We start from the raw sequence: 17,133 nt of genomic DNA, 5'->3' as shown, positions 1-17,133 counted from the left end.
AATTATGAGAACATTCTTTTATTCTAACTTCAATATATGCTTTTTGCTAGAAATTGGGGTGTTTTGAGTCTAAATGCCATGGGGAACTGTGAAACGCACAGAAACCTCAACACTGTACACATACATTATTTTGTTTATTAAGTCAATAGTGTATAAGCTTGATGCATGGAAATTTGTTTTTGATTTTTTAAAGCTGAGATCATCAGTATATCAAATCACAATTCCACTGCGTGGATACAGTAGCACATACCAGTTATGACCTTCTCAACTGCGTTACTGCCTTGTAGCTTTCTCCTGTGTTTCTGCCAATGCACACACTCTAGGAGACAGTCTGCAGTACCCAGCACACACAGCAGATAGGAAAGGCACAAGCCAGTTGTGTCTCACATCTGCTCTTGGATAGGAGGATGAAAGCAAACAGCTACAAGATGAGTTCAAAAGGTTTCCAAAAGGAAAGATGAAAACATTCTAGACTCAACATAAGTTGTTCCTCAGGACCAACAGTTAGAAAGAAATCCTCTTTGCTATTTCACCCCTGACTTGTGGAGGAGAGGGACTGTTGCACACAAGCTCCTATTCCCCATGCCCCCAACTAATTAACGATCCCTGTTACTCTGGTGCCTTTTGCCCAGATCTCTTTCTCCATCTGGTTTAAAGGGCAACTAACAAGAAACACAAGCACACACAGTCTGGCTTGCTGCCCCACAGCTGGTGCCCTAAAATGCTTGGCACAAGATCATTTTATTTCATAAAGGGCAAGAAAGTCCCAGTGGCAAACTAGCTCTCCTCTGCTTATTTATGCCACCTGTTGTCTACGAAGTCCCAAGTCCTTTTTTGCCGCTGCCAAGGCTGTAAGCTCTTTGGGCACAATAATCCTTGTGATTGCATTCCCTCTTCCCAGAAGTTATGTAGAGTCTTTGAAGTTGGGGCAGGCGGAAGAGTTTATTTGCTCAATCTGCTTTAGAAATAACTGTTTGAACATTTATAGTGCTCAGCTACCCAACAGTGCCATTCTGGTTATTGGACTAAACTGCTGGGAATAACCAAAGTGAGATAGTAAGCAGGGTGCCCTCATGCCAGAGGAACAGACTTTGAAGCTTAAGGGAAGAATGAAGCCATACAGAAGATATATGGATATAGGAATAGGGGCCTCCTTGCTTTTCTTTTTCTAAAGTGGCTGTTGCCTATGTGTGTTTTTCACTGTGAAAAGCAGCCTATATGCTGCAATCCTAACCATGTCTACTCTAAAGTAAGTCCCACTGAGTTAAAAGAGGCTTACTCCCAGGAAGTGAAGCTGAGGCTCCAATACTTTGGCCACCTCATGAGAAGAGAAGACTCCCTGGAAAAAACCATGAAGTTGGGAAAGATGGAGGGCACAAGGAGAAGGGTTTAGTCGTGTCCGACTCTTTGTGACCCCATGGACCAGAGTGCCTGGCGTGCTCTGGTCCATAGGGTCACGAAGAGTTGGACACGACTAAACAACAACAACAACTCCCTGGAAAATGGGGCTAGGATTACAGCCTTAATCTGCTTCCTACTGTGAATTTTAAAAACCAATGGAATGCATCCTTCATTATCTTTTCACATGGAAATATCTCTTTTGTTACATGTACATTTTATCTATGCTCCTCAGTCCAAGCCTCTGTCAAAGTGGGGATTTTTAAACCTTTGTTTAAAAATCTTGCCCTACCTCCGGGCAAATCCCAATCTTTAAAACATACCGTATTTTTTGTGTATTAGATGACTTTTTTGACTTTAAAATCGTGTCAAAAAACTGGGGTCGTCCAATACACGGGTAGTGGCATGGGGAGGAGAAGCGGCGTGCCAGCCAGCCAGCTGGCGGGAGTGCAACTTCCCCCAATGCTGCAGGGAGTGGGAAACGATCTAGGGAGTGTTTCCTGCCTGCAGCTGCGTGGGGGGGGGGGGAGAAGCCATGTGCTGGCTGGCGGGAGTGCAACTTTCCCCAATGCCGCTGCGTGCGGGAAACACTCCCTAGATCGTTTCCTGCATGCATCGGGAGAAGCTGTGCTCCAGCCAACTGGCTGGCTTCCCTTGATCCTGCTGCACACGGGAAACACTCCCTAGATCATTTCCGTGTGCAGCGGCATTGGGGGAAGTTGTGTTCCTGCCAACTGGCTGGCTGGCGGGAGCACAACTTCCCCCGATGCCACTGCATGCGGGAAATGATCTAGGGAGTTTTCCTGCCCATAGCAGTGTGGGGGGAGAAGCTCAACAATTTTGGGCCATCTCCCCTCATTTTGTTAAAACTGAGTCCTCCAAAATAGGAGGGGGGGTCTTATACATGTGGGTGTCTTATAGACTGAAAAGTACGGTAAATTAGCTGTGGTGTTAGGTTTCAGCAGACACACACTGCTATTTCCGAATAAAGTATGCATTTATGAAATAAAATATTCAAAGAATTTATATACCATTACATAGCATTACAACTGAGTGAAAGAATAATTAATATGATCTGGGACATAGAGCAAAATGTCAACAGGGTGCTAAACTATTGCTCTCAGGTGCCTAAATGAGGGAAATGAGACAGGATAAAAAATTCATACTGAACTGAAATCACGCTAGTGAGATAGGTTGCAGTCCTAACCTGGAGTTTCATCTGTTTTCCACAAGAAGTGCCATCCCCTTAATACAAGGGTTTATATTTATGTTGAGGGTAGTTGTGTCCAGGAGTGCATATTAGCAGTGGGTGGAGCCAAAGCCCAAAGTGGGTGTGGCCAGCCCTTCTCTGCCCCCCCCTCTCTGCTTGGCTTCTGTGCTGGGCAGTGGAGGGGGGAGCTTCTCTTTCCCCCCCAACCAGCATATGATTGCAGTGGGCAGCCAGAGAAGGGGCAGAGCACTCTGTCTTGCCTCCAACAGCTTGCCTGGCTTCCATGCTGGACTGGGAGAAAGAGGCTGACAAGAAAGCAAACACAAGATTCCATAGCCATTTAGACCTCGATATCAAGTCTCAAGGAACCCTTTTATTTTAGTTTCCAATCCCATGACTGAGCTCAAATGTGTCCAGGTTGCCAAATGCTAGTTCTCTTGGGGGCTGCTGGTGGTGGAGAGGTTCTCATCTCTTCCATCTCACTCCCCGACATGCCTCCCCCACAACTCCTGCTCAGCTGCTGCTCTGTCTTCCTCCGAGAAGGCCTTCTTAATTGCTAGTAAAAGGGACTTGCTCTAATTAAAATTTAATTTACAGCTCAACCTGAATTCATTAAAATACAAGTTGAATCCTGTCAAAATTATTAAAACAATATATATCGAGGGAGAATTTTTTCATTCAGCACAATGCTCCCGTGGTGTTTTGTTGGGAAACAGAAGGCAAGCAGGGGCACTGAGGGAAATGATTTTGTCGGGCTCAGCTGCACAGAAGGGAAAAAAAATCAAATGCCACCATATAAATGTTTCATAAGTCATCACTCTTGGGGTGCTCACACTGGTTTAATTCACTATAAAATCTGGCTTGGTGAGTATCCCACCATCAGCCTCTGTGAGATGGAGTAGACTGTGGCTTTTAAGACTCATTCCATTCAAGAATTTACTGAGATCTCTTTTTCTATCTGACCTCAAAGGGTCAGTCTCAATGGTGGACAGGTTGAAAAACCAGTGAACTGCAGTGAGAGACAAGATTAAGTGAGGATATGTGTAAATGAAGAAAAACACACCAATGGTTCAGCAGTCTGGATGGCAACTAGCCTGGAAACAAGGAAGCAATTTCAGAAACTGCAGTTTTGTGGAGGTGGCAAGTGGGCTAAATGGATACAAGAGCGGAGGAATATCATTTTGTCCATTATATACCGGTATGTTCAATGCAACCTCAATGAGAATTGAGAAATGAGATTGAGAATTTGAGTTTCCACAGGTTTTCAAACTTTCTACCTTTTACACATTACCAGTCTGACATTGAACCTCTGAGTGTCAGTCATGAAACTCCACTATATTCCCCAGGGTTCTGGAATACGTGCGAGGGCTCACACAATCATTCCATGCAGCACTATTTGGCCTTGCCATCATCCTGCAGGACACAACACTTTGTGGCTGTGCATTGGTGAAGGAAGATTGGTAGTGATGGCCCAGGTGTCTTACAGGGAAGCTTGTTGACCATACTGATCTTCTTATTAAGAAATCAGAATAGGGCTTTACAAAAATCCAGGAACAGTATTTAAAAACCACAATGTATCTGAGATTGTCACATAACCGATATGCATTTGTGTGAGTTTCCGTGCCCAATTAATTTACCCTGCAAAGCTTTCTAATGGAAGGCTGCTATCTGTAGTCACAGCTGCAGTATGGCTTGAGGGCGGTTGTTTATATGTTATCTCGTCACCATGGGTATTAAAATGTCAAGCAGTAGGGCACTATACCTTCCTTTCTTAGAGCCAGAAGAATGACAGTGTACATTACACCACATATGAAATGCACTATAAGTGAAAGAAAACTATGGGGATCAATTCCTACCCTGACAATTTTATTATTATTATTATTATTATTATTATTATTATTATTATCATCATCATCATCATCATTATTATTAAATTTAATTTGTATACCACTCGCATGGGAGGTGCCTGAAGAAGGGCCTCAGATTATGATTGCAGGGTCCAAGTCAGTTCATACTGAAAGACGTGGACCTGAGGTATTGTGGTCCTGAACTGTTTAAGGCTTTATAAGTCAAAACCAGCACTTTGAATTGGGTGTGGAAACTAATTGGAAGCTAGTGCAGTTGGGCCAGGATCGGTGTAATATCCTCAAACCATCTTGCTACAGGGAACCAGACAGAGGGCCTTCTCGGTAGTGGCACCCGCCCTGTGGAACGTCCTCCCATCAGATGTCAAAGAGATAAACTACCTGACATTTAGTAGACATCTGAAGGCAGCCCTGTTCTGGGAAGTTTTTAATGTGTGCCATTTTACTGTATTTTTAATCTTTGTTGGAAGCAGTCCAGAGTGGCTGGGGAAACCCAGCCAGATGGGCGGGGTACAAATAATAAATTATTATTATTATTGCTTCAGTAAGCAGCCTGGCCGCTGAATTCTGCATTAGCTGAAGTTTCCAAACTGTTGTCAGAGGCAGCCCAACATATAACACATTGCACTAAGTTAACCTGGAGGCTCCCAAGGCAGCCTGAACAGGTTGGGAGCAGCAGGATGGTGGTGGGTGTCCTGGATTTTTGTTAGAAAAAGTTGGGGGTGTATGTTCTTATGTAAGGAATGAAGAGAGGAAACGATGGAGGAAAAGAATGAACACGTTAGTGGAATGTTTATGCTTTCTTCATCCAGGAATTCAGCCAGGAGCTACATATTCCATGAGACGTATTCCTAAGGCCCCAAACAGAAAGAATTCAACACCATCTCCTTTCATAAATAGTGCGGTCTTGAAATACTGCCTCATAGTACTCTGGGATTGGCTCATCTCATGTCATGGTGCCTCAGAAGTGCTGAACCTGAGTAGGACTGTTGCCCATAATTCAGTCTCAGCAGTATGGGGCTCCACTAAGCAGAAATCTTGGATCTGGATGGGGTTACTTAAAAAACACAAAAAACCCCATCTATTTCCTTTTATGAGCTGTTACTACCAGGTTAGGATGATCCTGTCTTCTTAGAGGTTAATGAGTCCTAGACTCACAAGCACCTAGGCTCTTCCAATATTAAAACAGCCAGTGCAGCTAGCCTTCCAAAGCTGGGAGGGGGCACTACATCTTTTGTCAATACTGACGGTTTTAATATTAACTGTCCCTTTCCATATATTTGAGGGGATATAAAATGCAATGAAACATTATAGAAAATATCTATACCATCAGGCTGTACCGCAGCAATCTCCAAGTACTTTGCATATTATATCAGAAAGCAACATCTTCTATAACAAAACCGTGTTTCTGGCATGGTGAAGGGTTCCTAAAAGCTAAGTTAATGTAAACTGCCAGTGCTGGCTAATAACTCACCCCTGGTCTTCTAAATTTATGCCCCATACTTAATAGCTGTAAGATGATATTTCTTCTGTGAGGACTGTCTCACCAAATAATTTACATCTAACATTTAAACTACATTTCTCTGCAATCATTTATCCTCTCTCCATTATCAACTAGCATTTAGGACAGCAGTAGGGAACCTCTGGCTTCTGGGCCTAATTAAGCCCAGCAGGGGTCATAATTTGGCCCATGAGGCATTTTCCCCAAGGCACAGCCACCCACCCCACACCTGATGTCATATATGACATTAGATGCAAGACAGTAAAAGGATGGCTGCAAAGGAACAATCAGGAGCCTTAAAATGTTGTTGCAATTGTTTCGTGGCAACTGCAGTCCATATTTAGTGCCTTTTCATTCTGGCACTAAATGCAAGCCTCGTTGGGATTGGTTCCACTAGGGAGCTTAAAGAATATCAAACTTACAAGGGTAAACATTACAAATGACATTGTAAGTAATAAATGACATTTATACTTGTGGATTCCAACTGGACTTGGGGACATCCTAAGGACTATGATTCAGGAGATGCCATTCTGCTTTTTATTGCTGTGGTATTTTAATTGGTTTTATTGTACATATTAATTATGGGTATATTTTAATGTTTGTGTCAGTTGTTTTTAGACTTGTAAGCCACTTAGAAGCCAATTTTGACATTAACTGGTATACAGTACGGTACAGTATAAGCAAAACAATAATAATATTAGGTTGTATAAAGGCTCTATTTAGTTGCAAACCAATATATTTTAATTGTTAAAGCACCAAATTAATATAATTGCTAGTTCAGTAAAAAATGGCTTTCAAATGAGGAACTATTTAAATCAATGACTTAGTAACTCATATTTTGTTGGAAGCCGCCCAGAGTGGCTGGGGAAGCCCAGCCAGATGGGCGGGGTATAAATAAATTATTATTATTATTATTATTATTATTATTATTATTATTATTAAGAATAGAGAATGCTGGAGGGGGTGATGGGTGAGTGAGGAGAGAACCTCTCTGCATTTAGCATCAGCAGAAGTAGTTCAAGTTGAAAAACAATGCTAGGGGTAGGATACTTTTTAAATTTTATTTTAAATCACTGGATTTTCATGCAGCCTGTTCGTCTCTCACCCATGGGAAAGAAAAATATGAACATTAGCAAAAGGATCAAAGATTAGTTGTAGAGCACATATTAGCATGTAGAAGGTCACAGGTTTAATCCCTGGCATCGCCAGCTAAAAGGGATCAGGCAGCACCGTGATGGGAAAGACCTCTGCCTGAAACCCTGGAGAGACAGTACTTGGCTAACTGACTAATTTCTTTCTTGGTATAAGACAGCTGCCTATCATCCATATCCCTACAAATGAGGGCTGATTAATAAATAAGGGAGAAGCCATTCACAGCTCCTTTCATACCTGGAAGGAAACTTTATGTCTGTTGTTCTACATAAGGAGCTTTGGATGCACTTCTGCTAAACACAAGGACTGGATCTGTCAACTTGCCAACTTGCTGTGAGCAAAAGAGGGGTAGCAGTTTCAGGTTCCAAACAGATAGCCAGATCAATTGGAAGTGACTCCACCAGCTGTGTGTTAGGATGGGAAACCTGTGGCCCTCCAGTTATTGTTGGACTAAAACTTTCATCATCCTTAATGATCATTGGCCATGCGTACTGAACCTGGGTTATATAAAATCAAAACCTTACAAACATAACAGGCGAGACATTGATGATAAGCATATATATATCTTCCATTCTCTCTTTACAGTCTCCTCAATATAAACACAATCTGATTGGTATAGCCTGTATGTGGTGTTCGCATTGCATTTTTATTGTTGAAAACTGCCTTGAGGCTTCTTGGGTATAAGGCAATTAACAGATGAAATAATAATACTTCAAAGACTAGTGCAGTGAATCAGCAGTGTCCCGTTACTTCAGCAATTTCAATTTTTTAAAAATATAATAATTATAAGCCAATAATGAGATTATCATTACTTATTTAAAACTGGAGTAATAGTAATGGCAAACAATCAAGGACCCTTCTAGCAAAAGGAAGGTGACCTGGAACATTTGGATGAAGAAGGTCGAGCAAAATATTCAACTGAAAGATAGGCTCAGCTCAAAGAGTAATGACAATCAGAAAAGGCATTTCCAGGAAAAGGAAGTCAATAAGGGACAGGAAGGGCAAAACCCAATTGTGGGGAGGGGTGAAGACTCTGTCATGTTAACTGATCTCAATGGAGAGGGAATGGCTCCCAGGGCTGGACTGCAGCTCAGCTCCTGAAAGGTCAGGGACTGAGTCTGTCCTCTGCCCCTGGTTCTCCCACAAACCCAGAAGTGTGAGGTCATTCAATTTAGTTAGCTATTAACCTAGTTATTTTTAAAAATATGGCTGTCATAGAAACCCATGGGGTTGAATCCAATTGTTGAAGTGCTTTTGATTCAGCAGCCACCTCCACAAATGGAAGAAGAGGGATGCTGATGATCACTCTGCAGTTCCATCACCTTCGAAAATGTGCTATAGAAAGCTAGGGGACCATTCAGAACAGTGTAGAAGATGGCTGCAAGGGGAAATCACATCCCCTCTTCTTCCATTAGCCTATGCTAGATCAAAGACTCTTTTGCAAACAGGAGGGCTCCTGTTCATGGAAGGGTGTAACTGGATACAACTCACAGATATTCCTTATCTATAGCAGATAAATACATATTTCCAAATGTTCTACCACAGATAATCAACTGAAAAATTAAACAAATAATCACTATCAATTGCAATTTATTTACATCTTCTGTGCAATGGAATAATTTTGAGAACAGGAAATAATTTAAGATACCCATGCTTTGAAATAGGACTAAGCAGCTTTTCCCATTATGGGAAACTGTGTCTTCTCCCCAAGGTGATTTAAAAACCACTCCAGTAAATACCATGCCAATTCTGGATTTGAACACACACCACTATGTTCAAACTAACAGGAATCAGTCTCCTTTGACTGAAGCGTGATGATGTCTGAGGCACATTCTAAAATTATAATAGGTTTTTAAATAGCTTTTATACTGCAAGCTGGCCTAACATTATTTGAAATAAGCTGAATTTAAAAATTAAATTCAAATTTGAAATTCATTTAATTGTTAATGGTATCTGCTTTAGATGCTGCACTAAGGCTGCGCCTACACACACTTACCTGGGAGTAAGCCCCACCGAATTTAATGGGGCTTACTTCTCATAAACATGCCTAGGACTGCAGTGTAAATGAAAAATGTACAGGCATTAACCTCCCCTGCCCCTTGCAAAGCATGTACCAGGACACACAATCTGAATTCTTTATACTTGCCATACTTTAAAAACTCACTTTGGACTCACTTAAATGATCCCAAATAGCCTAAGGGAAGGAAGCTACAGACATTCATAGCTATGCTGTATTTGCTAAGTACAGTACAAGGCTTGTATTGTTATTTATAAAGCTGCATTTCTTTTTCTTTTTTTCAATCTACCATCTCATTACAAGCCAGTCCCATGGAGGCACCGTGCATCCCTACCCACCTATTGGCTAACTAAATTATTTGGTCTTATTGCTTTGGGTTCTCATTCTGGAAATAACATGAACAGAGGGTGTGAGGAAAATAGCAGTGCCTCCTCCCCCCCCCCCCCCGTTGCTGAGTGACAGCTCTTTGAATGGAAGTAATAAAAAGGAATTAAGGACCGCCAAAGTGTATAGAGAGATTTCATTTTATTATTTAACCTTTAAACAAAACAGGATTTGGCACTTAGAATAAAGTCCCTCAACTCACTCCATGGGCACACAGACAGGAGTGGTGCATATATGAATGCAAAGACACATGGGGCACAAAAACTGCACCAGTTTAACTCCCCAAGGGCTTTACTTTCCTGCAAAAAAGGGTTTTGTTTTGTTTTGATGAGCTGGTTTTTCTTTTCTTTCCTGTAAGAGGATGCCTACCTGCTTTCAACCTTTTCTGGAGATAAAATACTTTGAACTTATTATTGGAACAAAGTCAATAAAAATAGTGCATCAAGCCAGTCTGGGGAAATATTCTTATTCTGCTTGAAAATGGAGCCTGTGAGATTTTCTCTAACTCCATTAGCCAGTTATAAAATGACACGTATACACATTGGTCCCACAGATGGGAAAGAATTGATTAGTGTTACATACGGCAAGTACTCTGTTACCCCTGTCATTGGTTTGTCTCCACTTTTCCCTGCCTAGTTTCAGAAGAAAGTGCCCAGTTCCCTTCCTTTCATTATAAACTCTTTGGGCCATACCAAGTGTACCACAGTTGAAAGTACTGAATGCCCACCTTTTGTGTTGTACCTGTCCAAGGAAGGTGTTGCTAAGGCATATATGACATGTCATTGTTATAGCAAGAAGTATATAGTTGGTAACTCATACACTGTAAGTTCATGGAGGAGTTATTTTGTTTTCTTAACCATTGTTTTGCTCTGTTTTTCTCCTTTGTTGGGGATGGGCAGAAGGTCAGTAACTCATCTCTGTGCAGCCTGCCTTGGAAGCTCTCGGTTGAAACTTGTAAATTGTTAGACTAGAGAATTTTTTTAAAAAAACACCAAGATTATTTTTCTTTTTTTTTATTGATGCTCTAACGCTCCGGCCCACTGGAATCCTAATAGTCATTCTTTATAGTTTCATATATGGTTGATTTTTAGCCATAACACAACTTCCAGTTTAGGAGTACCCATTCATTCCTGTATGGTATTCCAGACAAATATCTCCCCAATTATGCTACTTGCTGCTAAATGTGATGTTTCTTGCATAAAGCACTTTTGGGGGCAAACAGTAGAAAAACATCACAGGAACGATAGGGTTAAACTCTATCCCCCACCTCCCCTACAAAAAATCCAGATGAGCAGATATGATTGCTATAACGTGCATGGTTAACATAACATGTAGTTTATGTAAATACAAAATGGTGGTGGCAATAATTTTGTATTTTGATATAGTATGGATGTGTGCAGGTGGAAAGAATGTCATTTTTATACATCCTTTCCCATAATTCAACCTTGGCATTTCCATAGGTCATATTCCTACAGTATCATAGGAAGTGAATAATTAATCCTTCTTGCCAGAAGATGTTTTATTCAGGATTTATACAGCACTCAGGATCCCCCTCCCATTCTTGATCAGGCAGGATGGAAAACAACTCTGTCCACTAATTCAAGCCAGGTACTAAAATTGCAAGCATTACAGAGCTATCAGAGCAGACACTTTACTGTGCATATGCACCAAGGCAACCTATTCCTCATTATTCCCATTCTTTTCTTTAGCCCACAACCCAGCCATTCCAAGAACTAAAGAACTGAAAGAGAGAGAGACAGCAAAGTGCCCTTTCTCCAGCATTATAAAAAGCCTTTCTCCATGTCATGACTCCTGCATCACTAGACACAATTCAAAATACATAAAAGCAAGAGCTGATTAAATGACAACTCCTTTGCTCAGAGATAATACTCCACTTCATTAAAACTAGTTACTCCCTTTTCATTATTTGTAACAAGCCTCTACAGAATACAAATGGAAGCCCCCAGCATTTGTAGGAAACATTGCATTGGTTTATGCTAGATTCAACCCCCCTCCTTTCTTTGCACCCCATCCTACAAAAAACATAGTGATGCAATCAGCTGAGGCCCTCTTGCACACCAAACTTTATTAGCCATCAAGAAGGGTGAAGATAGGAAACAGGGGGCACATCTGTATAAAAGTTATCCTCAAATCATTTTGAAACATCATCTCTGCTCTCCCCCCATCCCCACTTATCTCAGCACCCTTCCTTCTCAACCCACCCTTTCCTTGGCTCTTTGCTTCATCTAATCCAATTTCAGAGGCACCTTCTGTCTGCTGTTTCCTGCACTACTGGCTCCTTTTTATCTTCCATATTCATGACATTCCAGACATTTCTAAAATGAGAGGTACTGGGATTCTTCTGCCTAGATCCTCTGGCATAGAAGCCATTTTTGCTAGCTCCATATTTGTGTTTGCACATCACAATAAATCAGGATTGTTGGCTTATTGCTACTTATCAGGAACAAGTAGAATACTGCTCGATCACTCCCTCCCTGGTGCAAATGGAAGAAAGGCGCAATTAAGCTTGGCTTCTCATTACATCCAAAACCAGATTAGTAGAGAGTGTTTATTCTTTCCCAACAAGCCAGGAATAACATGCTATGTTTTAAGGCTGGCTTGTGATCCTGGCTTGTTAAGAGTGAAACAACCACAATCCCAGGTCCAGCTGTCATGGGAAGCCAAAGCTTATTTGCTACTTCTGAGTTCAGTGGTTGCCAACCTTTTTGGACCCGTCACACTTCAACCAGTGTGATCAGCAGAGTATGCACAGCTCCAGCAGTGTCTTCCAGCAGAACATCAGAGTTTTCCTGTTATCCAGTAGTCAGCCCTTTCCAGAGTTCCCAGTTAAGAAAACTCCTTTCCCACTCAGTTCAGTTTAGAGTCTTTATTGTCTCCGGGCACAAGACTAACAAACACACTAGTTACATAAACTTTAAGATGTTGGTACATCATGAACTAATTTACTCTAATACCATTCTTCTGTTCTTGGAAGTAAACCTTGCAAATATATACGTATACAGAGAGATCCACTAGCACTTTACCACGCTAGCTCACCATGCTATACTGAACCATACAGGATGTAACCTTCAGCTTCTCTGCTGATACCTTGCACTGAACAAAAATATCTTCTCAGTGAATACGGTATCTCACACTCAGCGGCAAAGCTGCATGCTCCGGCACCAGGGGTGGAGAGCAGGCAGGGGCGTGGCTGGCGCGCATCCCCGGGGACATGGTGTGCGTCCCAGGGGTGTGGCACGTGTCCCCGTGGGGCGGGGTGCATTTCTAGGGGGCCAGCTGCAGTGGTATCCCCCTCCCCGATGGTGACGGGGCGATGTGCTCCTCCCGCCAGTGCTCACACTCCTGCCACTGCTGCTGAATGCAGTCTTTATACCTGCCTCTGCACTACACACATTCCTTAGGGAAAAGGGTGGCGGATGTGTCAAGCACCAGGCATTTAGCCTTTGAATGATTCTAAGTCACCCAGCGCAGCTAGGTAACTTTAAACAGAATCTAGATGTGGCGGGTGGGCTGCTCGAGACAGGGACCAAGCACTTAGTGAAATTTCACCCATTTTTTTCAAGTTACACCAACATGCACTCCCTTCCGGATCTCCTGTCCTCTGTCCCCAGCACTATAGCTCCTCACTCATATCCCTGGCAAGCACCATTTTAGCACTGTGGTGAAGATGATCCACACTGTTTCACTAAAGTGAAATTGTGCATATTTACAACAACGATGATGAAACAGCAGAGGGAGGAGGAGGAGAACAATGAATCAGTTAAAGCAATATGTAGGAAGCTGGAAGAAAACTGACAGGGACAGAATGAAGCAACAACATCTGTGGAGAAGTGAATAATAAAAGCAACCATGAAGAGGTGGGAGGAAGAGGAGGAGGAAAGTGCTATATCCCTCACATGGAGATGCTTGGATGCAATTCCAAATGCAGTAGAAAGTGGAATGGCAGCCACTGGAAATTGCTGAGAACCTTCTGTCTGAAATGACACCTAGAGAAAGAAATGGTTTCAACAATGTAGAAAAAAAGGATATCTGCTTTAATGGGTTATACTAACATTTGCCAACCTAGTGCTCTCTGGAAGTTTGGACCGCAGCTCCATTGCTTGCTGGGGCTAATAGGAATTGTAGTATAAAACATCTGAAGGGCACTAAGCTGGTAGAGTCTGGGTTATAGTTTACATGGAGACCAAGAAATAGACACTAATCAAGTTTGCTGGGCATCCTTTTCGTTTTTGTTTTCATTATGTATTTGCATTTTTATATTGTGATTTTCTGATATAATTCTGTAATCCTGGCTGGACTGTTCTCATGGGGATTTTCACTACTTAAATGAAAAGTTGCTGAGCTTCTTTGGGGGAAGTGGTGCTGTGGTCTAAACCACTGAGCCTCTTGGGCTTGCTGATCGGAAGGTCGGTGGTTCGAATCCCCACGACGGGGTGAGCTCCCATTGCTCTGTCCCAGCTTCTGCCAACCTAGCAATTTGAAAGCACAAAGTGCAAATAGATAAATAGGTACCGCTCTGGTGGGAAGGTAAACAGTGTTTCTGTGTGCTGCTCTGCTTTCGCCAGAAGCAGCTTAGTCATGCTGGCCACATGACCCGGAAAAACTGTCTGCGGACAAATGCCAGCTCCATCAGCCAGTAAAGCGAGATGAGCGCCGCAACCCCAGAGTCGTTTGTGACTGGACTTAACTGTCAGGGGTCCTTTACCTTTTTGCCACAAAAATAGTGCCACACCTGCAGGTTTTCCCAGACATTTTGCCACTTCAGCAAAATTGCCCCCTAACACAATTTTTACACCTGACATGTAGCTCCCCACCCACCCCAGCAGAAGGCAAGCCTATATTCACATGCCTCTAGTTTACCCCCTTAAAGGGTTTCTATGACTTCACGATAGCTCTTGATATTTAGTACTGTACATCAAATATGGGACATTTCTGCAATGATAATCAGACCAATGCTCTGGGAGACCATATTTTGCCTGATATATCAAGCTGCAGTCAATAATGCTGAGGAAGAACTTGTGAACAATGCCATTGTGATCACCAAGGGTCAGTAGGATGATTAATCAGGGAATCAAATGCCACAATGGTCTCACAGTTTTACAATCTGCTCAGGCTAGCTCCTGCCAGCTCCATCAGTAATAGAGTAGTACAATTATATTTAAAAAATAGCCTTTCTGGTTGGACAGGCAGTGACCAATGTCATAAGTAATATTTTCAACCATTTCCTTAGAAGAAGCAGCTTCCAATATTAATTCTAAGATCGCAGGGCATCACAGTGCATGCCTTTTGATAGGATTAATATGTAATTTGTAGAATCATTCTTGAGCAATAAAGGAATAGAATTTTCATATTATCATTACTTACAATTTCATCAAATCTTGATATCATAATCAACGTCTGAACTGATCCATTTTGGAATGCAAAATTTACAAATGATAGTCAGCACTTAAAGAAATACCTAGAATGACATTAGTGCAGAATGAAAATACTGTGTTGGCTGAAGCAAAAGACCCAAGTATTCACTGCATGCAGATATAAAAATACTGTAGTATTTTAACTTGCAAGATTTACTGAGAGAGAAAATAGCAATATGGAGCTTTCATGTAATTAAAACAGCTACTGAAACCCTTGCTATAAAGGACTATGTTTTATCAATAGGTACAACAGTTCCTGTAATACTCAGAATGGAAGGTTTTGTGGATGTATGCGCAATGCTATATTGCATCAAAGAACACCCATGGCACATTTCTTTTACCTGGATGACAAATATCTCCAAGTAATTAAATATCATATGAGTCAGGAAATACAAAACAAATTAAACATCAAGGCAAGATGGCAAAATGGTCCAAGCAACAAAGTGCATCACTTGGCAATTAACACTTCCCATTCGCAGCAGTACCTTTGTTTGCAACTCTGCACCCTCAGCTTGACACATTTTATTACTCCTCAGGTTTTTCTAGAGGCTTCAATTTAAATTTAAGACATAATCTTTCTGCTAGGACAAATACAAGGCGAGCATAATCTTGGGAATCAATAACAAGCCCGACTGCTGGAAACAGAGGGGGAAAATAAGCTTACAAGATGTCCTCTGAGAAATGGGGGGGGGGGCATTTAAAGTCTTCCAGCAGCTGGAAACTAAGAAAAGAGGCGGGCGAGTTTTTCATTTTCACCTAAACTAAGATAGCCCACCATGCAATTTACACCTCGGCTGTCTCCCTCACACTTCCTGGAACTTACACCCTAGAACACACACAAGAAGGCACACCCAACTGTACAGCTAGATGAGCTGGAAAGTGACGGCTGTCAGACTTGGTAAAATCTTTAAGTGCAACAATGTACAAGTGTGAACCTTATAGTCCGAGCCCCCCTCTACCCAATCAATCCAATTTAAGGGCCTACAGTGACTACCTCTTGGATAGTGCCCACATGCACGTACAGATATTTTCTATCTCATACACGACTTCTCACACTGCAGATCCCCTAAGCAAAGGAGCGAAGGATTTGCAACAAGACTGCCCAGCGGACATATTTAAAAACCATTCTCTAGAGGATTCCCTTCTTTCTGGTCTCTCTTGGCAATCTATTCAAACCACTAGGATTGGCTTTGTTCATTAGACTGCAGAGCCTCCCCTCCCACGTGCACACAAAACTGCAATGCATGAAAAGGGTAAATTTGAAAGAGCACATTCAAAGTAACGTGTTCCTTTATTGACTTTGGGAATAGGGTCAGCTGAAACTCTGAACTCTACTCCCTTGAGATATTACAGGCCCCCATTTAATGTCATCTGACTACTCTTTACAACCTGAAACATCCACATTTTTTACAATATTTATATAATGTGTTCAAGTTTTACTCCAATTATACATTATGAGGAGCAAGGGCAGGGAGAGACAAATAGCCATATCCCAAGTCTGAAGGTGTTTTGCGCTTACTGTGTCTCACTTGAACAGCAACACTTACTATCATAATTAGCTAGCTTTATTTACACTACAGCTTTTGGGTTCCTCCCTGACCCCACAGCCAAGATCAATGTTCTCTTAGCCAGAATGACTTCACCCCCATTGTGATAACAGTGGAGATCAGCACACCGTATTCATACACTCCCTCACCTTCAAAGTGTAGGAAAATCTTGGTGCACAAACAGCATTGTTCTAGCAACATTGACATTTTTTTCACCTGCATGCTTCTGCCAAAATATGCAATATACAGAGATTATTTTTTTTTAAAAAAAGAGAATAAATATGCCAGAACACATGGTCTTGTACAGCCCACATGTGGTGGGAGCATTGGCCATATGCAAGCAGAAAACATCTGTTCACTGTGGATGAAGCCTGGTGTGAACGCTCATCCAAAGGGAGAACAATATGAAATGTGAAGGGCTGGCATCGTCATTCCCCACATTTAGTCATAAGAAAATTTCTTCCCAGAGAGTTAAATGGATATAAGAGATCTTGGGGTGGGGGGTGTCAAAGCAAGTGTATGTGCAGGCTAGATTTCAGCCAGTCTTGTGCTGTATTGCACTTCAAGTAATAAAACTTTGCCATGAGAATGTATCTCCATAGGTGGCGAAGGAGAACCAAAGAT

At 41.9% G+C, this 17,133-nt stretch overlaps 1 protein-coding gene across 4 annotated transcripts in view; it reads right to left on the bottom strand.

Moving 5' to 3' along the window:
- Positions 1-17,133, bottom strand: part of TEX264 (testis expressed 264, ER-phagy receptor) — a 167,350-nt gene that overhangs the window by 51,321 nt on the left and 98,896 nt on the right. The gene's annotated exons all lie outside the window — the stretch shown is intronic.

Source organism: Podarcis raffonei, chromosome 2 (assembly GCF_027172205.1).
Source record: "Podarcis raffonei isolate rPodRaf1 chromosome 2, rPodRaf1.pri, whole genome shotgun sequence".
NCBI lineage: Eukaryota > Metazoa > Chordata > Lepidosauria > Squamata > Lacertidae > Podarcis > Podarcis raffonei.
Note: the sequence above shows the minus strand (reverse complement) of the source record. Positions and strands in the feature narration are given on the sequence as shown.